Source organism: Podarcis erhardii (genome assembly GCF_964252035.2).
Source record: "Podarcis erhardii genome assembly, chromosome: 17".
Lineage (NCBI taxonomy): Eukaryota > Metazoa > Chordata > Lepidosauria > Squamata > Lacertidae > Podarcis > Podarcis erhardii.
In genome coordinates this window covers 19,818,111-19,843,559 of record NC_138515.1, presented here as the reverse complement: position 1 = coordinate 19,843,559, position 25,449 = coordinate 19,818,111, and the positions used below count along the sequence as shown (strand labels likewise).

Sequence of the window (25,449 nt, the reverse complement as noted above, 5' to 3'; positions counted from 1 at the left end):
ATTTGGGACCTGTAATGCTCATCTTACAGTTATATTGACTATTACCAGCACCTTGGCACCCAAGCTTGGAATTATAAGATCAGAAATATCTCTACTTTGAAGGCTCGCACTCTCCACTTCCCTTTTCATGGTCCATGAGCCCAAAGTCACTTCCAAGATTGATGACCTGGTTCTGCCTTAATTATTCCAGCAAGATACCAGTATATTTGCTGAGGAGCTCTGGAGTTGTTTCTTACCCATGAGTATCTCTACTGTCACAACAATTTTTGGCCATTTCTGCCGGTACAACTTTGATTTCTTTGCCTCTTCTAAAAATAGGGGGACTGGTGTAGGGGAGAATTGCTCTTGCTGCTTTAGCGATTGATTTTATTTAAAATTGATGCCATGCTCAAGTCCATTTAGGAAATTTGTTTCCTTTCCGTGAATTCTCTGAATTATTCCTTTTATGCTAAGCTCACGGTGTACTCTCATTCATGCTGAATAAGCAAGTCTGGATAGACGGCAGCAGTTTTTCTGTCACTCGGTGATTGATAGCAAGCACGACTTCCAGGCGATGCGGACTTTTCATTGACCTCTGCTAACTTTAGGTACTGGATTTGAATTCTAAGTCACGTCTTGCACCAGCAAGCATTTCAGAGCCTTGAATTATGTAACTGCGGTTGCTGCCGCCTGCATTTAAGGTACCCTCATGTAGATGAGCTGGGATGTACAAATGCATGCACAGTACACGCACACAGAGTGAAGATTGGTGTTCTACCTATAAGCCAGGGACATTTAATTTACTTGCTGTTCTTTGGCAGTGACAGGATGTTGTCATGTGTGCACTGCAGAAACCGGGTGTGCCCTGAGTGCTTGTCTGCCTCCTTTAAGGCCATTGTGTGGACTCAGGAAAGAGATATTCCTACACCAACATTTCTGCCATGCAGGATGGCATTGGGGAACCCTTTTCATCCCTAGGATGACATTCCCTCATGGGCAGCTTTCCAGGGGCTGCATGCCACTGATGGCTGGAGTAGGGCTGGGCAATATCTGGTTTTCACAACATCATGATATACCACTAGCTAAACATTGTGATATATCGATACATCACAATGTCTGAAATAAGGATGGTGCTATGTAGAAGCATTGGCTGGCTTCCCAGTTTTTCCCACACTGTGATTTTTTGCTGGCAACTGCTCTTGTGATCTGCTGCCCCCACCCCCCGCAGGAGGCAGGGGAGAGCTGAGCCAGCAGAGTTAAGAGAGGTCGCAGGAATCAAGAGAAACATTGGCTGGCTTCATGGTTTTTCCACTTGGTGATTTTTGCATAGGCCCGCCCCCATCATGATTCACGATGCATTGCTGTGAGCAGCTGTGAGGCGTGGAGGCCATTCCCCACAAGGCCCTTTTCATCTAGCCTAGGGGGCAGGGCCCACACTCACCAGGCCTACAAAAGAGGCTCCTCATGTGGCCAGAGGAACATCGCCCAGCTGTGAGGCGTGGAGGCCACTCTCTGCAAGGCCTTTTCCACCTAGCCAGACTCACCAGCCCTACTGAAGAGGTTCCTCATGAGGCCTGAGGAACATTGCCCGGCTTTTGTTTTATTGATTTAATATACTGTACACCGTTTTGAGGGTGTGTTTTTTTTATTAAAAATGTAAAGCGGTATAGAAATTGAATAAATAAATAAATAAATTGCCAGGTCAAAGTTATGAAACCTATATCACAATATGGACTTTAAACCAGTTTGGGATTATATATTGATATATCATCCAGCCGTAGGGTGGAGCCAGAGGCACAAGTGGGCAATGCAATGGGTGGGACTCTTACTTTTGTAAAGTGTCAGGGATTGGACTCAAGAGGATGAGACGGATGAGGAGTAGTGGAGATCACCCACCCCCCTTCTCTTGACACCACAGGAGAAGAAGAAGGCAGCATTGATTTACGGCAGGGGGCTTAGGAAGGACACATCTCAGAGAGAGACAAAGAAAATAGTTGGGAAGTGTTAGAAGAAAGGGAGGGGAATTGCGACAGAGTAGTCAGCTGACGCAGGTGGCGCTGTGGGTTAAACCACAGAGCCTAGGACTTGCCAATCAGAAGGTCGGCGGTTCGAATCCCCGCGACGGGGTGAGCTCCCGTTGCTCGATCCCTGCTCCTGCCAACCTAGCAGTTTGAAAGCATGTCAAAGTGCAAGTAGATAAATAGGTACTGCTCCGGCGGGCAGGTAAACAGCGTTTTCATGCGCTGCTCTGGTTCACCAGAAGCGGCTTAGTCATGCTGGCCACATGACCTGGAAGCTGTACACCGGCTCCCTCGGCCAATAAAGCGAGATGAGCACCGCAACCCCAGAGTTGGTCACGACTGGACCTAATGGTCAGGGGTCCCTTTATTTTTACCTAGTCAGCTGACACATCATCACTGGAGAGTATTTCTGATCCCCCTTCTCCCAGAACTCGGTGCTCATTAAGGGCGCAGGAACAACAGAATCAGAGATGTTTGGCCACAAGCAGCCACCGTAAAGGGAGATGCTGTTGCTAGGAAAGAGCGGGGAGGAACCCAGTTTGGAGCAACACCATGTTAAGGCTTGTTGCGTTCTTTTGTCTCTCGCTATTAGGATTGAATAAAACTCATTAAAAAGGACTCTCCTTGTTTTCTCTGCTCTTGCTGCAACCGGGGAAAGGAACAGCATTCCCAAAGCCTTGGCAGAGCCTTGGCATAAAGCAGGCTAACTTTCAGCCACTCAGAACTGGTAAGTTTCTGCATATGCACCTCTCCATCTTTCATCCAGGCAAGCACGATGCATTGCCATAGTTCATGGACACATTCCAGTTAGCAAACTCACTCAAGGAGGGTGCAGAGCAGGACTGGTGAGGGTGGGGTCTGGTCCAAGGAGACCCCTGAGCTCCTGACAGAGAGGCCTGGAAGGCAACATTTAACTCCTAGGCCTCAGGTTCCCCATCCCTGTTGTAGGCTGTGGCCTGCATACCATCTGTACATTTTGAAGTGTGATGAATGCATATGTGGCTGCCTTGCAATCTTCAGCCTGACACAGTGTTGTCACTTGTGAATGGTATATTCATGGTGAAATGACCTCTACAGGAAGCAGCAAAAGGGAATGGATATGGGTAGATAGGGACCTGCTTCCCTGTATTTTAAGAGAGAAATCCCATTATTTCAAAACATGTGTGTCAGTTATGGCAGGTGGGACCTAGATGCATTTTGTAGCTGCATTCAGACTGTAAACTTTGTATGACAGGGGTAGGCAGAACTCAGAATTGGATGTACTTGTATATCCCTGTGTGATGTGCAGTACATCTGCAAATATATCTCACACGTGTGTGTGTGTGTTTTAAACAAGAGAAGCAACAAAATGGCTACCCATCACCACCATTATCCTACAAAATTCTTCTGAAATGAAGGAAGCTTGTGGTGACCACCAGTGTATTTTTGTTTGAACAGAGCTAGGAGCCTCAGAAAACATCCCTTGGCTTGTAATGAAGAATTGGTAGCTGTACCATTAGTATAAAATATAACACAGGGTGTGTGCATGCAAATGTGTGTATAAGTCACCAGTGGACCAACTAGCTGAATAAGAATAAGCAAGTTTGTTTTCTCCTGCTCTGGAAGGTAGGACTCAAACCAAGGACTTCAAGCTGCAGGAAAGGAAATTCTGACTAGATATATGGAAAAACTTTCTGACAGTAAGAGCTGTTAGACAGTGGAACAGTCTCCCTTGGGAGGTTGTGGACTTTCCTTCCTTGGAGGTTTTCAAGCAGAGGTTGGATGGCCATCTGTCATGGGTGCTTTAGCAGAGATTGCTGTATTGCACGGGGTTGGACTGGATGACCCTTGGAACCCCCCTTCTATCTCTTAAGATTCTATGATTCTAAGACTTCACAGAACAGCTCTGCATTAATTTACTGTGAAGAAAACCACACCGGAATTTTACAGAATGCAGAACCAAATAAGCTAAAAGAAAAACAACAACCCCCTAACTTTAATGAAATTATTGTTATTCTGTTCTGTAAACATATTACGTGACCAGCAGGAAGTGATGCAACACTAAACCGAGTTATCAGCGTACCAGGGAATTCTCCCAGGGTGAGAAGTGGCCGGTGACAATATCCAGCACTGTGTCCTATGCAGCTTACAGTACAGTTAGGCAAACTTACTTGGTGTGATATCCTCTATAAAACAGTGTCTGCTAGCGGAGTGAAACAAGCTGTGATTTCAGTGCCTCTTGCCCCTCTCCTGAATATGCCTGTCAGCTGCGTGTGCACACACGCACACACACACACACACACACACAATCCACATGCCAACATTTAATGAAAACAAGAAAGGAGTTTTGGGGTACCCTCCTATCCCAACAGAGGTGTGAGTGTCAAAGCATCTTGCAACACATTGCAGGTTTAAAGTAGAAAGCACGGTTTTAATGGACCCGAAGATACGGTGATCACAAACGGTATCTCTTCTGCTCCAGCCAGAATTACTGAGATCCCAGTTCCCATTACAGCTCTTTAGATTGCAGCCTCTACATTTTGATGTAACCCTACCAGGGTAGCTGAAGATATCTAAAGCTTGAGGATTTATTAGATGTGAATATACATTTGTGTGTGTGTGTGTGTGTGTGTGTGTGTGTGTGTTTTGTTTTTACTGGTCTGGTGCCAGTAAATAAGCCACCAACCCCCTGGCTGAGTGTCATTTGATAGGAAAAGGCTGGGATCACAAGGAAGCCTTCTGTCTTTTCACAAAAAAAGAAAAAAAGAACAGGAGGGGGGAAAGTGCTGAGGTAAGCAGTGTCAACCCCAGCTGCATCAACATGATGGTGGGAAGACAAATGAGAGCTTTCACTGCTGGATATGGGGGACAGAGAGCCCACAGCTCTGAAAACCTTCTTCATATTCCTGAAACAGCTGTCATAACTGAAACTGCCAGGGACTGCTTTTTAAATGACTCCCTTTGATAAGAATTCTCTCACCAGCCCTTTCTTTCAGCTTATAAACACACTTGCAGCAACACGTAGCTCATCGGAGAGGTAGCTGGAGACTTGAATTGCACTTGGCTCCTCTCTTTCTCCTCTCATCCTGAGCCACAATTATCACTGCCTACTACAACGGCGGCTCCCGCCTTCATTTCCCAGGGCAGTCATCTTTGGGGCTTAAGGTCTAAAATCAGACGTCCTAGAAACCAAGCTTTCTTGGAAATCCATCACCCTTATCCTTAAGGCCTGTCTGTTGCATCTCAGAGATGTAGGAGCTGGTTAGCCTTTCTTACTACTTCACATGGGCCAGGGCTGAGCTGTGACCTTGAAACTTTTAAGGCTTAGCTCTGGTGACACTCCCCTGCTTGCAGGAAAACTGTGCTCTCCTGCGATACATTTAAAAGCCCCCCCCCCAATTCTGGAAACTGTAAAAGGTAAAGGTAAAGGACCTCTGGATGGTTAAGGCCAGTCAAAGGCGACTATGGGGTTGCGGCGCTCATCTCGCTTTCAGACTGAAGGTGCTGGTGTTTGTCCACAGACAGCTTTCCAGGTCATGTGACCAGCAGGGCTAAACCGCTTCTGGTGCAACCAGAAATGCTGTTTACCTTCCCGCTGCAGCTGTACCTATTTATCTACTTGCGCTGGCGTGCTTTCGAACTGCTATGTTTGGTAGGAAATGGGACAGAGAAACGGGAGCTCACTCCATCGTGCGGATTTGAACCACCAACCATCTGATTGGCAAGCCCAAGAGGCTCAGTGTCTTAGACCACAACGCCACCCATATCCCCCCTCTGGGAACTGTAGTTTACCCATCACATGTAGTCTGCCATTTCTAGCACCTTTAACTAACTACCATTCCCAGGGTTCTTTGTGGGAAGATATGTCCTTTAAATGTATGGTGTGTATACCTCCTAAGATCCCGATAGCGTCAATTTCTCTCTGGCATCAACGCTACCCTGTGCAGCCCACCCTTAAATGTGTTAAATGACCTACCATGGCTTTTGTTATTAAAGGCAGTGACTCACTGAACAGACGACAATGGAATCGGCAAAACAAATGAATGAAAGAAAAAGCAATGGAAGTTTTTGCAAAGTTAGGTTGGCCCATCCTAGTGTTCCTTCCCAAGAAGGCGTGTGGTGGTTTGCTCAGAGACGAAATGCGATGGCGTTCGTTTTGCTCGGTGCCTCTGATCATGATCCGCTAAGTGGCAAGGAGCGGCGGAGGCAAAGGAAGGTGATGTGCGTCTGGGCAAGCACAGTGAGGTGTTTTGCCAGCGAGACAAACTTGAGACGGGGGCAGCTTTCGTGCCACGGGGCCCGCCAGTTCCTTGTGCCTGTTGCCTGGGCAATGACTGGGGGATTATGAGGAATGCTTGGAGACGATGGCCTTCTTTGGGGCTCATGGATAGGAGCAGAAGGGGGTGGATGGCTTTTGTCTATCTGTTTCTTCTTCTTTATATTCAACAGATTAGACAGGCGGGTTGCTGTGGCGACGACACGGAGGAGGTCTCCGGCACACCTGCACCACAAACAAGGAGTCCCGCCAACATGGGACTTACAGAGTCCTGGAGGCAATTTTTTAGCTGTGGGAAACACAGACAGGAAAGAAGTGGGAGGAGGAAGGAGAAGAAGGAGAGGTACACAGACAAGAAAAGGGAAACCAGGGCACTGTCTGCTGAGGTCCACAACGTACTCCTTGTTTACAGCACTGCCTTTTGCACACAGACTTTGCACATGACCATCCTAAAGCTACTGCCCCAAACAAGTCATAGGTCAGAGCAGCAAATGAGCATCTGCTTGGGCCAATGCTTTCCACAATGTGGTGTTTTCATTTTATTATTTTAAAGAAGGAAGGAAGGAAGAAGTACAATGAGCGTGCAGACAGCAAACTGGACACCAGAAAAGTGCAGGAGGATTAAAAATGAAAGTGGAGGGGGCTGCATGTGCACACACAGACACAAATGCTGTTTCTGAACTTAACTCGCATGCTTAAGAAAGTTAATTACATTGTGGTGGGAAAAGGTGAGGTGGGGGTTTATAAGTCTTTTGAGCTAAAAGCAAAGAAAGCTTGGAGAGAGAGAGAGAACAGGAAAAACGTTAAAACCAGTGAGCACCTAAAGGCAAACATGCCACTCTGGAATGCTCTGGCTCCCCTCCAAATGTTGCTAATGAACCAGCCAGCCCTGTACAGTGTCCTTGCCTCACCTCTCCTGGACAGCCCCCCCCCCACCTTCCAGGGCTCCCCCTCACCCATCACCTTCCTTCCCCCCCTCCCCTGATGGCATTCATTGTGATCATGTTTCACTGCGAGCTGAAATTACTTTAAAGGAAGCCCAGGTTCAGGGACAACAACTTGGAGGCATTCATAGACCATTCTATTGCTGCCGGGAGCTTATACAACAATGTCCTTTGCATAAGACAAGGGTTTGTTGCCTCTTCCCATTCAATCGTTTATGTGGCTCTCTAAGTTCCCCACCCTTAGGAGTATTAGATGGGAGCACAAGGTCTGCATAGTCCAACACGATGTTTCTGCTAAGATAGCTGTTGTCGCTCACATGGGTGCAAGGCAGCCAGTGGGTTGTCGCCACTTAGCAGCAACTCAAGGGCACAATGTAAAACATGGATTCTGCAGAAGCATCCACTATTTCTGCAATGACCATACCTAGCAAACTGCATCAGTGAAACTGATGTCCCCAGACAAGAACCAGGACTTTTTTCTTTTTCTTTTTCCAGGCAGAGCTCACCAGAGCTCAGGTCCGGCACCTCTCAGGTGGGTGCCATTGCCATTCTAAGAAAACAAGGGAGAAGTCCATGGTGGGCTCCGGCACCTCTGTTTTTCTAGAAAAATAGCACTGAAAGAGCCTGTGGTGTTTCCTATTAATCACTATGAATTAAGAGTGAGGAAGAAATTTGGTTCACTTTGCCTGTGAATGCAAGCCTACCTCATTTGCCCTTCTCAACACAGCACACAGACTGAAACACAACTATCCTTCAAAACCTGCACTTCTCAGAATTTTGAGATGCAGTTCTCCAACCAAATGTGATCACAAAAATGCATTTAAAGTGTGCTTGTGTACAGGAAAACAACACGTGTGGTGCTTGCAGAAATATGTCTATAAGGTAAAATTTCATATAAAAATACGTATATTTGAAGCAATGGATACCAAATGCTCAAACTGATGTGGAAATGCGGCAAACTGAGCTCAAAGGTTAGAAAATAGAGTGAGAGAAAAACAGACATTGGCAAATGCCTTCCTCTTGTACAGGTGTGTTTAGGTAGCCTGGCTACCAAACCACCATTGTCTAGATTCAAACTAATTTTGTCACCCACAAACCAAACCACTATGTCACTCTGTTAAAGGTGATGGAGCAGTAAGGCTAGAGCAGAGGTTGACAATCTAAGGCCCATGGGCCGGAAGCAGCTCATGAGGGTTGCTTAACTGGCTCATAAGCCGCTCGTTTGGCGAGTCCCCGTGTGCTGCGCTAAACCGGCACAGCGCAACACGGGGACTATCTTCCTCGGCTCCGGAAATTACTTCTGCGCTGGCCCAGATGTTGGAAATCACGTCTGCACAGGAATGATTTTTGGTGTCTGGGCATGCGCAGAAGCAATTTCTGGCAATGCGGACATGTGCAGACGCGATTTCTGGCGTCGCGCTGCACCAGCCCGGCCCACAGAGGATCTCCACGGGAGTGATCCAGCCCATGCCCGGTAAGCCTTGCCGACCCCTGGGCTAGAGATGACTGTCAGCAACCGAAATTTTAGCTATATCATGTCACCGTTTGATAACCTAACTTTTTGTGCTCCTTCAGGAAAAAAAGAAAGGATAATTTTGCCACAAATCATCATTTACTGATCCTGGTCTGTCCAAGGTGCTTATACAAAATCAATATGCATTTGCAGCTCCTGCTAGCAATGCCCATTTAACATTTCCAGGAGGATGACAAGGCTAAGTGACTGCATATGTTTCATCCTACTTTATAGCAATTCCTAATGTTTCCCTTTCTCGGTGAATCTGGAACAATACGGGCCATTTACATAGGCTATATTTCCACAGCAGGGGGGCACTAGTTCAATGAATGTCTTCTATTGTGCTGACGTTTAAATAATATTCCGTACCAAATTCTATCATGAAGAGCCAAACTATATGCAAGGTGAGATCAGATGTCCCATCTTTTTGATTATTATTTTTTGCTTAAAACAGCTGTTTGTTTTTCCAAATTTGACTGAAGCAAAATCACTGGGGGAGGCGGGCTAAACACTCATGCCCAAGTGGAGATAGGTTTATCATAACCAAAACCCCAACTCCACAAGACATCCGGAGTTATTAATGACTAATACTCACCAAAACCCATGGAACAAGTTAGTCACAATTAACCTGAAGTTCCGTTTTGCTTGCACAGAACTTAGTCACAACAAAATTTAGCTGGATTTTGGTCAATGGGCTTTCTAAGGCTTCCAAAGTTTAGCTTAATGGATGCTTAGTCAGACTCTGAACTTGCACCATGACATTCCCAAAGGTTAGTCTGACAATGAGGCTCCGCATTTTGGCAGGTCTTACTTCTTTTCTGGGATGAAAATTTGGAAATGTGATCTAGGTGGGGAAATTAGGCACACATCCCTGTATTGCTGACAAAAAAATGAAGAGCGGCAAAGAGTTATGAATGTTTTGCACAGGAGGTTCAACTCTGTAAAGAGGGATTGTGGCATTAGATATGTGTAGAACCTTATTCTAAATGTGCAGCATATTCAATAAAGAATGCTGGGTCATGTTCTGCAGCATGAGGCTAGAGTTATTACAAAGTGTTTTTTTCTTTTTAAATGACTGACATTGAAATATTTGAAATGTGGCTTTTAAAAAGAGAGAGAGAGAGAGAGAAGATGACTGTTGCCAAAGAATTAGAGGTAGAAATCCAACACTTCACTATACTTCATGAAGTATAGTTATTGGGGTCTTAGTAAAGGTAAAGGGACCCCTGACCATTAGGTCCAGTCATGGCCAACTCTGGGGTTGCGGTGCTCATCTCGCTTTATTGGCCAAGGGAGCCGGCATACAGCTTCCGGGTCATGTGGCCAGCATGACTAAGCCACTTCTGGCGAACCAGAGCAGCGCACGGAAACGCTGTTTACCTTCCCACCGGAGCAGTACCTTTTTATCTATTTGCACTTTGACGTGCTTTCAAACTGCTAGGTTGGCAGGAGCAGGGACCGAGCAATGGGAGCTCACCCCGTCGCGGGGATTCGAACCGCCGACCTTCTGATCAGCAAGTCCTAGGCTCTGTGGTTTAACCCACAGCGCCACCCGCGTCCATATTGGAGTCTTAAAGACCAGTACGTGAGATAATTCTTTTAAAAAGGTTTAACTTTTCCCCATCCCACGTGCCCTTGAAGGAACTGAAGTTGGGAATTGCAGCAGGAAGGAGGAGGCAGTAAAGGACGATTGGTGCCTTGAGATTCTAACCATGTGCTAAAGTGAGGTTTCATGGAGGCCACTGCAGAATATTGCAATCTACCATCAGATCGTTTTAAAAACTCCAGGCATGGTATCTGTAAGACTTGGGTCTCTCCCACACACACGAGACACCGCCAGCAGTTAATTATCTGAGATTTATTGGTTCAACAAAAAGCCCCGGTTGGAACTCCGCTAATTTCAGTCTTCCTCTGATGACACAGTTGCCGCAACTAAGCTCCGCCCCCTTTCCCCCCAACAGGAAAAACGCCACCTTCTCTTCCTGTCCGTTTCGTGCTTCTTGGCTCATCTTGTGAGTCTACAAGATCAGGGGGATTGAACCCCCCCCCCCCCGTATTTCTGTGTCTCTGTCACTATCTGAGCTTTGCAACTGAATTCCTACTCTCTGTGTTTCTCCGTTTTTCTGTGTACAAAGGTTGAATTCCTGTGGCTAACTGCTTCTCCCCCCTCCCTTAGGAATTCTCTCTCTCCTTCTGCTGTACCTGTCTCTTCTCTGCCTGTCAGGAAGTCCAGTTCTCTGACACTTTCTGCATTTGGTCTTCAGAAGCAATAACATAACCCATGAGAAAGTGGTAAATGGCCTCTGCCCTGTTTACCTGAATGAGCATCTCCACCCCCATCGTTCTGCCCGGACACTGAGATCCAGCGCTGAGAGCCTTCTGGCGGTTCCCTCACTGTGAGAAGCTAAGTTACAGGGAACCAGGCAGGGGGCCTTCTCGGTGGTGGTGCCCACCCTGTGGAATGCCCTCCCTTCTGATGTCAAGGAAATTATTATTATTTATTGAATTTCTATACCGCTCTGTACCTGGGGGTCTCAGGGTGGTTCACTGAATAAAATCAAGATATAAAACAACTACCATATTGGCCTGAATATAAGCTGCACCCGAATATAAGCCGCACCTTTAAAATTGGAGGGGGGGGAGAAAAAAAGAAGAAATACATGAATATAAGGCGTTCCCTTTCTCGCAGGGACTCACCGAGCAGGCGGCTTAGTTCAGGGGCGGCTTGTGCACTGGTTAAACGACCCCATTGGGCCGCTAGTGGTCCATGGGCCTTAGATTGCCGATCCCTGTTCTATATGTTAGGTCCGCAAGCTGCGCATATTCCATCAGTTTAAGTTGCAATTCTTCTTTGGTTGCGACTTTGCTTGTTTTCCATTTTTGGGCTAATGAAACATGAGCCACAGTAGTGGCATACGTAAATAACCTTTTCTGACAACTGGGAATTTCTATCTGATTATCCCCAACAAAACGGATTCTGGTTGTTGTTTTTTTGAAAAGTACTTTTTTTCAATTCATTATGAATTATTTCCCAATACTCTTTTACCCTTTTACAGGTCAGCCACATACGATAGAACATACCCTCAGTCTCATTGCATCTCCAACACTTATCTGATTCAGTCTTATACATCTTAACGAGTCTACTCGGTGTTAGATACCATTGGCCCCAAAGACTTTAAAGGCGATCACCAACACTTTGAATTGTGCCTGGAAGCAAACGGGCAGCCAATGCAGATGTTGCAGTCCAATCAAGGATGTGTTTATGAGTGCACATTTCCTCCAAGAAATACCCAAGGCTCCACTGCAGGGAGAAATGTGGATCGTTTGGGATAGGTGTTGAAGACAGTGTGCACAGCACAAGCCATATGTTTTTCTCTGGGCTGACTAGGAGCACAGGAACATTCTGCCTTTCTTCTCCCTTCTAAGAAAGAGCTGCTCTCCCAAGGAGGTGTGAGAATGAGAGTCTACAGAAATACCCTGCTTTGCAGGGGGAGTTCAGAGATAGTTCACTGAGTCAGGGGAAACTCTGCCTTTACTCTTGTACCAGGTTTTATGGAAGGAAATTAAAATATATATACTGTCTGACACCATGGTGGAATGCTTGGAATCTGAAATATATAAAGTCTAATAGGATTTTGGCCAAAGCCTAGTGCATGGTCCTACATCACGGTTTTACAGATTCTTTTTCTTTCTTTTGCTATGCTTTACTACAGGTTAAAGAGGTTTACTGCTGTTTGGTTTCCAGAACAATGGCTGTATAACTTCTGATTTGTGTGGATATTGTGAACTGCACTTGTTTCCTGCATGTTTGAAAACCCCGACATTCATTACCGTCCTTCCTCAATAACCTCCCGACTTCTCTACGCAAGGCTATATAGCAATGCAAGCTCGCTTTAAGCACACATTTATATACTGAGAGCAGCTCTGCTCATTTTTATATCTTTAAATGCCATCTATTTGTGCCGTGCCTTGGAGATGTAAAATGCTGTGTGCGGTAAGTGCTAAGTTATTATGGATTCCCTCTTTCTCCAAAGCACTTTGGGAAATCAATATGGTACTCAGAAAGACTGCATTGTCTCGGGCTGATCTGCTCTCTCTTACAGCTGAATGATATAGGACTAAGGGCTTGCCATACCATCCTGACTTTCCAGATAATACAAATGGCAAATGGGTCTAATTTATATATTTTTTTCTGGGTTAGCTCAAGAGCATAATTAAGGGCTGCCTATCCGTTCATTTACTTTTTTCAAAAAAAGAGAGCATAGCATCATCTGAAATTATGCAAAAAATAAAACAGAAAAACATCACCCAGGATTTATCTCTAGGGGAGAACCAACAACATGGGAAATGGGTTCTGCAATCTGGTTATATATGAGCTGTCTCTTGGTGATAGATGGCGCATAGTTTTCACCATGACTATTTCCACCTATATATTACTCAAATAGCATGTAGCAGACCCTCCAAGCACCCCTGGATTTACAGATGGCGTCCTAGTTTCTGATTTGATCCCAGAATGTTTCCATTCCCTGCTCATCTGTATCATACCCTCCAACATTTCTTCAATGAAAATAGGGATGTGGTGTCGCTCACTAAAAGGAAAGCTCTCTCTAAAATAAATGAATAAATGCAGGTATAATTAACACACACTGAAAAGAATGATGGGCTTTTTGTCTGACAGGAGTTCAGTGACTCAAAAAACAAAACCCAACAAAGTGCCTGCCAGCAAGCAACTGACAAGCTGAGCTAGCCTTGTAAATTTCAAAATGTTGTGGTTGTCAGATTTCTGCTTCTTACACATTTTAATACCACACAAACTTTTAAAGAAGGTGGGCTACAAAAGAAAGGCACGGCTTCCTGAGTTGTTTTTGGTCTCTGTGCGTGCAGATTTTTCTGAGATGAGGGTGGGAATCTTCTTCTGCCAGATTTTAATATATTTCCCCCCTTACAGATAACAAAACAATTAACACTAAGATATTCCACCGAAAGAGCTGCAGGAGAGATGCATAAGCAAAATAGGTAAGGATCTGTGTTTGTTTGATGAGAGTGGGGATTGGCTGCAAAGCCTGATGATGTCATCCTTGCACTGGTTTTATTCAACTAGCATGACGAGAGAGGCTGCAGAACAAGAGATGAAATGTGGTTGTATAGGAATGATGGCATGAATTGGCTGCTCAGTGCATTGAGATAGCTGGAATTGTGCTCAGCAAGCCGCCTGCTATTCTGAAATGTAGGCAGATTTCAGGCCCGTGTTCATTTTGTTTTTACGAACTTTCTGAATTCCTAAAATGTCTGAATGCTCTCAAGCATGCTCAGAGTCCTGAGTCTTTTACTCTGAGCCAGTATCTGTAGGCTGGGTCAAAGTCTTGAGATTTACGGAGCTGCTCTCCTCGCGGAGCTTGTGAAAATTGCAATCTAAATCAGCTCCCCAGATGGTAGATCATTAACAATGCAGGAGGACAGGATGCATGCCCACTGGTGTGTAACACCATGGATATAAACTCCAGCGCCTGAGAGGGAGATGCAAATAGCTTTTCCTCTGTCTTGTGAACCTACAGCCTGCTGCCACCCATTGATTCGTTTGTGGCACCATTTGCACTTCATCATGTGTCCATTGAAAGATCCCCGAAGAATTACCTTAATGTATGAGAGGCGAGAACCAAAGTTGCCAACAGCAGTATGGAAGGCTCACACTTGCAGTACATACTGGCGATGAATGCCACAGACTCGATTCCTTGGATGGGCTCCATTTTAAAGCTCTACCTGGCAGCCCAAATTCATGAAGCACTGTGTGGCAAGGCATTCCCCCCTGGTCTTTACTGACAGTATGACTTTATTGACAACAGATGTTAGTGGTTTGGCATAGGCATTGGGTAGACCCCACCCCTTCCGGCCCACTTGCCAGAAGAACTTGCATTTTGGGGTTAACCGGAAATGAAAGATTCCCTGAGCTACATCAAGGGGTAACTGCCCCTGTGGATTGCACCTGGGGAGTGCTGTGGCCCTTGTCCAGACAGAAGCATCTCCCATGGTTCTTTTTAATGGGATACCCCATTTCAGAGGGGCCAGGCAGAGGCTACAAACTCCCCTCCCATCAGGACTACACCTATCCAATGCCCAAACCACCAAAGTTGTGACAATTGCTACGAGGATGGCGAAAACCAGACAGAGACAGACGGAGCCAATTTGGCAACTGGGAAAATTCCAACCTGGTGTCAGGAACTGGGCAGAGGAGGAGGAGTGGTGGAGGGCGGAGGTAATGCCAGGGGTTGGACTTCCGGGTTGGCGCCTCCGGCAATGGTGGAGTTCCTCCGATCGGGAGGAATTTGCTCCGTGGAAATCAGGGTCTGACCACCACGGCGAAGGTGGAGACCCACTAAAATCACAGGCGGGAGAAGCTTGTGAATGTGGGATTTGGCTGGCACCCTTTGTGCCTCCCCTGCTCACGGGGAAACCCAGTTTTGGGGATCCGGAGCAACGTGGGGTGAGTTGTGCGGTGCTTCGAATTGATTGCTTTTTTCACTGAGTGAAGCCGCATTGCTGTTGCCGGAGAGCACTGACTTTTTCCTGTGGACAATTTGACTTCAAACAACTACCCGTGAGTAGAACGGAAAATTGGATTTACAAACGTCTTAATTTGGTACCGAAACGGGAAGGTCTCAAACAGGAAGTCCGCCTTCCCCTTTTGTAAATAGATTGAAGCAAAGAAGCTGCAAGCTAAGGTCTTGGAAAGCCTTATGTAAAGGATTAAACTTCCATCGATTGAAATCATTAAACCCCCCCTTGGAAGCAGGAGAAGAGGGGGGAAATTTTGGATTGTGTAGCCTGCAGGAGAGAGTGATAAAAATTAAATTACCACTGCTCTGAACCTGGAAACGGGCTGCCAGTAGATTGACGTTTTGGGAGAGTTCATTGACAGTGAAGAGAACATATGTTGACAGTTAGTTAAATAAGAGAAATATATTGTTTCCATTGTCGTCTTCTGCGTTTAAAAAGGAGGAAAAGGAACTGAAAATTGAAACTAACTTTACTTTTTGAACTGTGCTTGAAAGGATTGATACAAGTGGAGACTGTTTCCCTCTAGAGGGAGCTTTTGAAACTGTTACAGGAGTGGAGCTGGGGAATCTCCAGCTGCATGATAAGAACTGTGAGAATCAGGGATAGACCTTGGACCATTTAAGAATGTCGACAGGAGAAGCTTTAGTGACTGCATTATGTAAGATAAGCTACTCGTTGGAACAACTTCACAAGAAGACGGATGTTTTGACTACTAAAACTGATAACTTGGGACAAAAAGTGAATAATTTGGGACAAAAAGTGAGCACCAATACAGAAATTATTCAGGATTTGGTACAGGAATTTACTTTAGCAGGACAAATTGTGGAAAAGGAGAAGGAGAAAGTTGTTGTTGTCGAACCTAAAGTAATACAAGTGGGAGCCTCAGCCTTACAGAGGCAAACTGAGGACTATAAGTTGAGGCCTTTTATGACTGAAACTAGAAAAAGTCAGATTTTGAGGATCGGAGCCCGGCCTGGACTGGAAAACGAAAGTTGGAAAGATCCCTCCATGCAGGGATTAACTGACTTTTGGGACATGGACTTGGGTCAGGAGGAGACTGGAGTTCTGGGGGCCTTTGGATTTGGAGGAATCTTGGAACATGCCCTGAAATACTTTATGGATCTTAGCTTTAACTATGGAAATTTGGCTGACCTGTCGAGAAGGAATAAAAGCATCATTAGGTCGGAGTTTCCCCGAGATCTGCTCTTTAGCATCAAAGAATATGAAGAAGACCTGCAGAAGGGACGTGGAAAAGAGTTAAGAGCCTCAGACATAAGATCTCCAGGTTGATGGACTGTATGGAGTTGACGGAAGTGACTGGCAGAGTCCGAGACCGGGGAGAGGAGATGGTGGAAGAAGATTGGAAAATTTAAAGTTTATATATAGAAATATTGTAAAATTAATGAGTGATAGAAAAATGTTGGAATGAAATTTTATGGCCTTAGTGGAAATGTTTTAAGGAGTTAAGCTTAAATAAGTATACTAGTTTTAATGGAAAATAAGATTAAAAATATGTTAAGACATTTATATGACAGAAAATAGAGAAAGAGGGAAAGGAATTGCTGAGACAACTAATAGAAGTAGAATACAAAAAAGGAGGTGAGAGGAGGTCGTTGAAACAAGGGAATGAAAGATATAATATGGAAAAGGTATGATGTATGCTTTTAAATTGTTTTTTGTATTGTTTTGTTTAGTTTATTGTGTTTAGTTTAATGTGTTAAGGTTGTGTTTTGTATAGTTTATATATTGTATTGTATTGTTTTTTCTCTTTTTTGTTCTTTTTTCTCTTTTGTCTTCTTTCTTCTTTTTCTTTTTTGTAAGTTTTAAAAGTAATAAATATTATTATTATTATTATTATTTTAAAAAGAGGTAATGCCAGGGGTTGGGCAGAAGATGAATGGTGGAGATGGCCTCACCATCCTGACACTACCAGGGTGGAGGAAAAGAAAGAGAGTATAGATTTACAACAGGGGTTTGTCGGAGGGCACAGCTGAGAGGCAGATGAGGGGGAAAACTGGGAAACAATGGAAGAGGAGGAGCAGGCAGAGGCGGAACAGCAGCTGGCTGACACATTGTCACTAGAAAGCATTCCAGACCCTCCATCTCCTAGAACCTGGCGAGCCTTAAAAGTAGGATTTGGAGCTGCTATTTCCAAGTGGCTGGCCAAGTGGAGAAGGAGGAGCCAAAGGAGAAGGGAGAGTGTGGACGTTGGAGATTCAAGCCTCTCCAACACCTCCCACTTTTCCTTCCAGGTAAACTGGCCCCTTTTAGCCTCCCATCACTTGTTTTCAAACGGTTTCTGGAAAACAGAGCAGCAGACACACCATGCAGCTGCTGTCTTCTGAGTCCGTGATGTGCAGATTCCTGCTGCCTGGACCTCGCCTCCCCACTCTCCATCTTAATCTGAGCTGCGCCTGAGCTCCCCTGGGGGATATGGGGCAAGCAGAGAGTATGCTTCCTCTGAGAATTCCTCTGAGAATGTGCAAAGTGTAGAGTTTGCCAGAGTGGTGAATGCTCTGGTTATCACAGTATGTTTCCGGGCACAATTCAAAGTGTTGGTGCTGACCTTTAAAGCCCTAAATGGCCTTGACCCAGTATACCTGAAGGAGCGTCTCCACCCCCATCATTCTGCTCAGACACTGAGATCCAGCTCTGAGGGCCTTCTGGCGGTTCCCTCATTGCGAGAAGTGAAGTTACAGGGAACCAGGCAGAGGGCCTTCTTGGTAGTGGTGCCTGCCCTGTGGAACACCCTCCTGTCAGATCAAAGAAATAAACAACTATCTGACTTTTAGAAGACATTTGAAGGCAGCCCTGTTTAGGGCAGCTTTTAATATTTGATGAATTATTGTATTTTAATATTTTGCTGGAAGCCGCCCAGAGTGGCTGGGGAAACATTATTCCATTATTATTATTAGCCTAGGGTGCACAGTACACCAGCCCTGTGACCTCACACCTGATGTTTGAAAGAGCTCCCAATGTGAAAATTCCATTTTAAGAACGACTACATAGCATGTCTGAAAACCCCGCTTGAATGCTTCCGAGCACAACAACAAATCTGTTCCCTAAGTATTTCCCTTTAGCATTGTGAGTGCTGCCCAGCTCCCAAAGAGCCGAGATAGAAAAGAAGTGCCTTGAATGCAGAAAGCGTCACTTATCCCACCATCTGCTGAGCGAAAGAGCGAACCCCTTTGCCATCCAATAGCAATCAAGAAGAAACGGCATTCTGGTTTTATGTACCCTGTAATGTCATCAGGATGAGACAACAGCAGCGGCAGTTGCCACCGCCACCAGTGAACAGATATGGCCAGGTCTTAAGATAAGCCACCGCTTGAATCATTTGCTGCCGTTTCGGAAGGCGAACCTGAGCGATGCTAAGAGATAGGGAAAAAGTCCTTGGGTTAAGCTGGCATGTGCCAGTGAATTAAAGGCTGGCGTTTGTGACGCTGCATTGCAGGGGAGCTTTTAGCTGTTCGAAGCTGCCAGCTGATGTCTCTCTAAGCATCATTGCCAAGAAGCCAAAACTGGAAGCAGGTGCGGGGGTAGAGGAACTGAATGTGGTGGTTGGGAGAGCACGGGGGGGGGGGGGGAGGTGGCGGCTGGGAGGGGTGTGTGGAACGGATGAACAGAACTTCTGTTGTTAAAATTCTGTTGCCTTCATTAAGGCCTAAACAATGCTTTGCTTTAAACTTGGAGGATATTTTTAGCCTGATAGACTACTGCAAACCCAGTCTGACAATCCTCTTACATTTATGCACTGAACTAAAAGGCTCCCCTCCGCCCCCCACTCCTCCAGCAGAGCTGCGGATTGTCTAGCAGAATGTTGTATGCTGATTATAGCAGCTTTGCTCAGGAGACGGAGAGCATCTGCTTCTTAATGTGCCCCCATCGTCCCCCCCAGCACCCCCAACCAAACTGCTCTTTGGGAACTTCCACCTCCCTTAGCCCAGGGCCTGGGAAAAGAGCCTCTTCCCAACTCAAGTCTCCGTCTTCACCGTGCCATGTCACCAGTTCAGCCATCGTAGCATACCACCTCCTGATAAGAAAGAAGGCAGGCACCAGCAATGCCAAGAATTTGCATTCCTTTCAGAGGCAGAAACAAGATGTGCCACTCATGTTTGCAGCCAAAGAGATTCTCCATTCTCCCTTACGCTCGGCTCAATGGCACTCACATGGCGGGTGGAGTGGGGGGGGCGGAAAGGCGAGGGGAAAGGGCAGGTATATATGTGTAATTATAGCAATTGTACTAGACAAGTAGTACCTGCAGCAGAATGTTGCAGTACAGAGGGCTTGTGTTCAGCATTGCAGCCAGCCTCCTAGGACATTCCATTCTACCCTTTGCCCCCTTTTCACACCCACTTCTGAACAATCAGCATCCTATGACCACTCGGGGTGCCCAGTCCTCACTGAGATATTTCCCCACCTGAATTTTGATTTTAATGATTTTGTGTGTTTGTGAGTGTGTGTGTGTGCTTCTGCAAACCTCCAGTTTCTCCCGAAGCTGCTAATGCTTCTCCTGTGTGCATGGGTGCTGCCATTTTGGTTAGATAAGGATCCATACTGACAGGAATGCATGGTGAATATTAGTAGGGAATCTATCACTGCAAGTGGCCAGTGTATTTCCTAAGCTTCATGCCCATCACTTCTTGGGGACTTCCAGTTTTCATTTTGTTGGCCAAATAAAACAAGGCCCTTCTTTAAGTTGCCTGTTCAGCATTCTGTTAGTTTGCAACATGATGCCTTCCATGAAAATCAAGGTATTAAAATGGCATTTGCTATGCCTGGTGGAACGCATTATCGCAGGAGACCAGGGCCCTGCAGGACTTGACATTCTTCCGCAGGGCCTGCAAGAAGAAGAAGAAGAATTTGGATTTGATATCCCGCTTTATTACTACCCTAAGGAGTTCTCAAAGCGTCTAACAATCTCCTTTCTCTTCCTCCCCCACAACAAACACTCTGTGAGGTGAGTGAGGCTGAGAGACTTCAGAGAAGTGTGACTAGCCCAAGGTCACCCAGCAGCTGCATGTGGAGGAGCGGGGAAGCGAACCCGGTTCACCAAATTATGAGACTACCACTCTTAACCACTACACCACACTGGCTGTTCTGCCTGGCCTTCAGTCTGGGTCCTGTTTGACCCCCCCACCATGGGACCCTGTAAGTTACCTCTTTGGCCCTTTTATTGGCTCATGTGGGACCAACATTGATAGCTGGCCCTGATGAATACTTGAGGTTCCCGGCCCCTATGGTTTTAATTTGTGGGCAGTCATTTAATTTTATCCTGATTCTAATTTTTAAGCTGTATTTTAGTCAATTATTTGATTGTGTTTTAATGTATTTGATATTTGATGTTAGCTGCCCTGAGCCCAGTCTTGGCCGGGGAGGGTGGGATATAAATAGAAAAATCGTACAAAACAATCCTTAAAATGATGGACCACTCATAGAAGTATCAAACAACCGCAGAGGCCTGTTGGCATAAAAAATGTCTTCAAGAGTTGACACAAGTCACATGCGATCATGCCTGCCAAATCTCTGTGGGAAGAGTGCTCCGCAAGATGGCACTGGCAACTCTAAAGGTCTGGCTTCTGGTTGAGGCTAGTTATAGAATCATCAAGTCATGGAATTGTAGAACTGAAGGGACCCTGAGGATCATCTAGTCCAATCCCCTGCAATGCTGCTGCTGCTTCTTTGGCGATCACTCGTAGCCGAGTCAGATCGTCTTCCATAAACACAGTTTTAACAGTGAATTTGTAAGTGACTGTGGAGGCCAATTCTGGATCCACACATCCTTCCACAGTGGGGACATAGGTTTCCAGATGGGAGTTGAAGATGGTGAGGGTTTGCCACGTGTGCCTTCCTCTTTGCACTATTCTTCCTTTCATCCTGAGTTCGAGCGTCTTCATAGCCCATGACACATTTGGTAAAGGTTGTTCTCCAACTGGAGCGCTCGCAATGCATGTGGGGATTGAACCTGCAACCTTGGCATCATCAACACCATTCTCTTATCAACTGAGCTATTCAGTGGTTGGGCTTCTCTAATATGGGGGGACAAGTAACAGACCTTCTCTGGCTGCTCTTAGTGATTGAGCTGGGATATAAGGCTTCAGGTTGTCCTTAACGCTATCCTGAACCCAAGCTGCTCTTAGCTAATTACAAACAGGAGTAGCTCTTGAATCACTTGTGATAACAGGAGCCGGATTCCATATTCTAATATCGTTCTTTTAATATTCTTTCATGGGCAAGGGCAGTGGCGTAGCGTGGGTTGTCAGCACCCGGGGCAAGGCAAGTAATTTGCGCCCCCTAACCCTAACCCCCAGATGTTGTGCCCTGTGCGGCCGGCCCCCCCTGTACGCCACGCCACTGGGCAAGGGTTTTTGGCTGAGTGATGGAGTCTACGAACCACCGTGCAAAAGGGTTAACCTGTACAATGTCTGCAAATGCGACCATGTGCCTTTAAATGCTAGTCTTTTATTTCACGGCACTCAAGGAAGCATTCGGAACACTGAGCACTTTGCAAGGGTGTCGTCCCCCCCGTGCACATGAATGAGGTTGATTAAAAGCTTCAAACAATGAGTGTTCCAATATATTTTTTCATATATAAAATTTAAAACCTCAGCAAAGTACAATAGCTTGGTAATAAAGTCATGAAATTGCTAATGGGATAGGTTTTCTACAGATGAACTGACTACCAAACACAGTAATAAGAAGGCTAATAATATAGTTATAAAAGAGAGAGGTAATGCAGCCAGGGCCTGTTAAGTGAAACTGTAGATGAAGAGGACTTATGTCATCAGTCTTTGAATTTTGTACATTTTGAACATCATCCAAAAATTATAATCCACCGTTTGAAATATTATAGCAGTGACGAGGGAGAAGTGGTCTCCCCCGCTTGGCCCTATTACAACCTTATGGCCTCAAACATTCACATCCTACTGTAAATATATCATGTTCCTTATGAAGAACCTTTTAATTCCCCTCCCCCTAGTTCTTTTTGGTTTTAATGGGTCTCTTGCTAAAAGGTTAGTGTCTGGGCAAAGGAAGTCTCCGTTTGATCTTTCCTTCAATGTGCGTTATTCCACACTAACGTCCTGATTGTGTTCAACAGGACTTTCTCCCTTGTATGTGTGTATGAGTTTCTACCCTGAGCTGTTTGGTATACAACCAATATCTTCCAAACACACTGCAGCAGAAGTATTTCATCATTTGAACAACCCACACCTTTTGAAGATTTCTAAGGAGTCATGCTTCTTTTTGTCATCATGCTATGTCAGCGTCATGCAATGGGCTCTGGAAATAGCATCTGAAAGCAACGCTCCATGACTTGAGACTCTGTAGTTGGAGGGGGATTTCACTACATGGAGTCTTGCATCCTTGTCATTCATGTGCAGTGCAGTATCTGCCCTGACTCTGATCAGTGGTGCATGTTGCAGGAGATAATACTGCTTTGCCTTGGGTGGGTTGAAGGGATAATATATGTCAGGGGGTGGTCTGGATCGGAAGATTGGGGAATGTAATCACAGGAAGATCAGTTCCTAACAGAATATTCATGCCCCCCTGCTTCCAGCATTTCCAGAAGCAGATAAACAGGCAGACACAGAAGCTGCACAGTTGAGAGAGGAGCTACCCAGCTATGAGATAGTAGCTAAGCAATCCGAAGGGAGGGAGCAGCTGAGCGATACATCAATCGAGAGTGGGGGGGATCCCCTCCCTTCCCCCGAACTTGGAGGTCTAAGCATGTCAGAGAACAAAGGATAGGCAGGGAGGGGGAAAGAACTTCCCATTGGCATGCTTCTTGCTGTGGAAGTGGGGAGGAGTCAGAGTAGGCAACTGATATCCTTGCAGAGGGTTGCCTTTTTGTGCTTGTAACAGAATGCTGTAATAAAAGGACTATAACTCTACCCAGTGCTCGTTAATTCTTATTGGTGAGCCACCGGAAGGGAGAGGGGAACTCCCATACTTGACAATATATGACTTTTAGTTGTAACATGCTATGATTGCTTACTTTCAGGGTCTGCAAGAACAGGGCAGGCCACTGAAAGAAGTGTCAACAATGTCTAGGCAACACGATGACCATATACATATGTAATAGACAATCTTTATAGAATTCCTTCAAACCATAACAAGTTCAAAATGAAATCTTTAGTCTCAAAGTCTCTGAAAATCTTTAAATGAAGTGAGGTACCAAACTTTATACGATGAAAGACAAGCTGTGAAGCTTTGTGTATTCAGCAAATATAATATCCAACACTGAACAGTGATTCTGGATATTGACTACTGTTTCGTAGAATTCTTCGTCAGTGTGGTGGGAGGATATAGAATTGCTTCATAAACCAATCTTATAATAATGACTACATTATTACATGAGCACTGTTCCACAGCATTTAATATTTTCATTTACATACTTTCATTCAAAATAAAATGGGTTTCCTACTCTTTTCTGGGGGAAAAAATGTGAAAGTAGATATCAGTATATATAAATCTTCTGAACTCTTTTCTTCCTTTTTATAGTCCGGATAAGCCTCCAACTATGAGTTATTCAGAAATATTATACGAAAGAGAGAAACTCTCCTTCTCTAACAGGGTCTGACTTCATATTTATTGAGACAATGGAAGGCAATATTAAAGTTTTTACAGTACTGAACATTTCTTCTTGGCTCCTAACCAAAGGAAAATGTGGCTTTAATTCTGTACATTTTGTACAATGGGCCTTGCTAGCATTGCACGTCATGTTTCCTGCAAAAATGCTTTGTGTTACTTTTACATCATTAAGACTTTACTTTTGTCCTTCCACAGTCCATGGAATTCCATCAACACCTGGTGTTTGTTCATCACATTTTATAGAATGATTGGAGGGGGGGAGGCAGCGGCGAGAAACAAGGTATATTCTATAAGCAAACAGAAGAGATATGGACAAAGTAAAGGAATGCAAACAGGATGTATAAATTCTAAAGCCAGAATTTCCTGTTAGCGAAGATATATAGAACTAGAGTCATAGTTTCAACTGGGAAGAAGCCAAAAGGAAATAAATAATGGCATTTCAGATTAGTGCATTAATGAAAGTGGCAGCCGAAATCAGTAAGGTTACATAACTCTTTGCTGGAACATAAATAAGAGCTTCAAGGTAATGTGGATTCACAAAGAGTCCTCTCGTATAGATGTTCTCAAAGGACTCTGGCATTTAAAATTTAAGACTGTACATTTAAAAGAAGTACGTGACAATAAGTGGCAGGCCCTTGTTCAGTTTCCACATTGTACTGTGCCAACTGCTCCCAAAATGCAGAAAGGGGTCAGGGGTTTTTTTACTGTTAAAAATTGGTCAATGTTATGTTTCTCTGTTTCCAAGCATAAGTTCCATTCTCCACATTTCGGCATCTTTTTTTTTTTTTTAAGCCCCCATGAAATTTTTAATGTGAATATCCCCTAATATTGCAGTTACCCCCAAATATAATACATTTTTGCAATCGTTTCCCCATATCCTAATGCATTTCTGTATGCTATTTTCACTACTGTAATGCATTTTGGACCATCAAGAAGGCTGATCGCCGAAGAATTGATGCTTTTGAATTATGGTGCTGGAGGAGACTCTTGAGAGTCCCATGGACTGCAAGAAGATCAAACCTATGTATTCTTAAGGAAATCAGCCCTGAGTGCTCACTGGAAGGACACATCCTGAAGCTGAGACTCCAGTACTTTGGCCACCTCATGAGAAGAGAAGACTCCCTGCAAAAGACCCCGATGTTGGGAAAGATGGAGGGCACAAGGAGAAGGGGACAACAGAGGACGAGATGGTTGGACAGTGTTCTCGAACATGAGTTTGACCAAACTGCGGGAGGCAGTGGAAGACAGGAGTGCCTGGTGTGCTCTGATCCATGGGGTCACAAAGAGTCGGACACGACTATATGACTAAACAACAACAATGTATTTTGTATGTTGTTTTCATGAATATATGCATTTTTGTGCACCCATTCCCCAATACACATATTTCTGTAAACATTATTTGGCTGGAAAATTGTACTGCAAAATTTCGAAAAGTGTGCATTTTGAAGCATGGTTCACATATCTGAGAAGGGTTTTGATATGTGTGAATTGCAGACTCTCCAGTTTTCCCTATTTTCCAGGAACAGTCCCGGATTTTCAGAGTCTTTCCCAGTTTTCTATATGATCCCAGAATGTCCTGCTTTTCCTTAA

The 25,449-nt window shown here is 45.0% G+C and overlaps 1 long non-coding RNA gene across 1 annotated transcript in view; it reads left to right on the top strand.

The window, feature by feature from the left end:
• Nucleotides 1-12,469: 12,469 nt before the first annotated feature.
• LOC309332636 overlaps nt 12,470-25,449 on the top strand; it is a 17,347-nt gene continuing 4,367 nt past the window's right edge. The window contains exons 1-2 of the long non-coding RNA XR_014152270.1: nt 12,470-12,706; nt 13,661-13,728. This is a non-coding gene — a long non-coding RNA (uncharacterized lncRNA). The remainder of the gene's footprint in view (nt 12,707-13,660; nt 13,729-25,449) is intronic.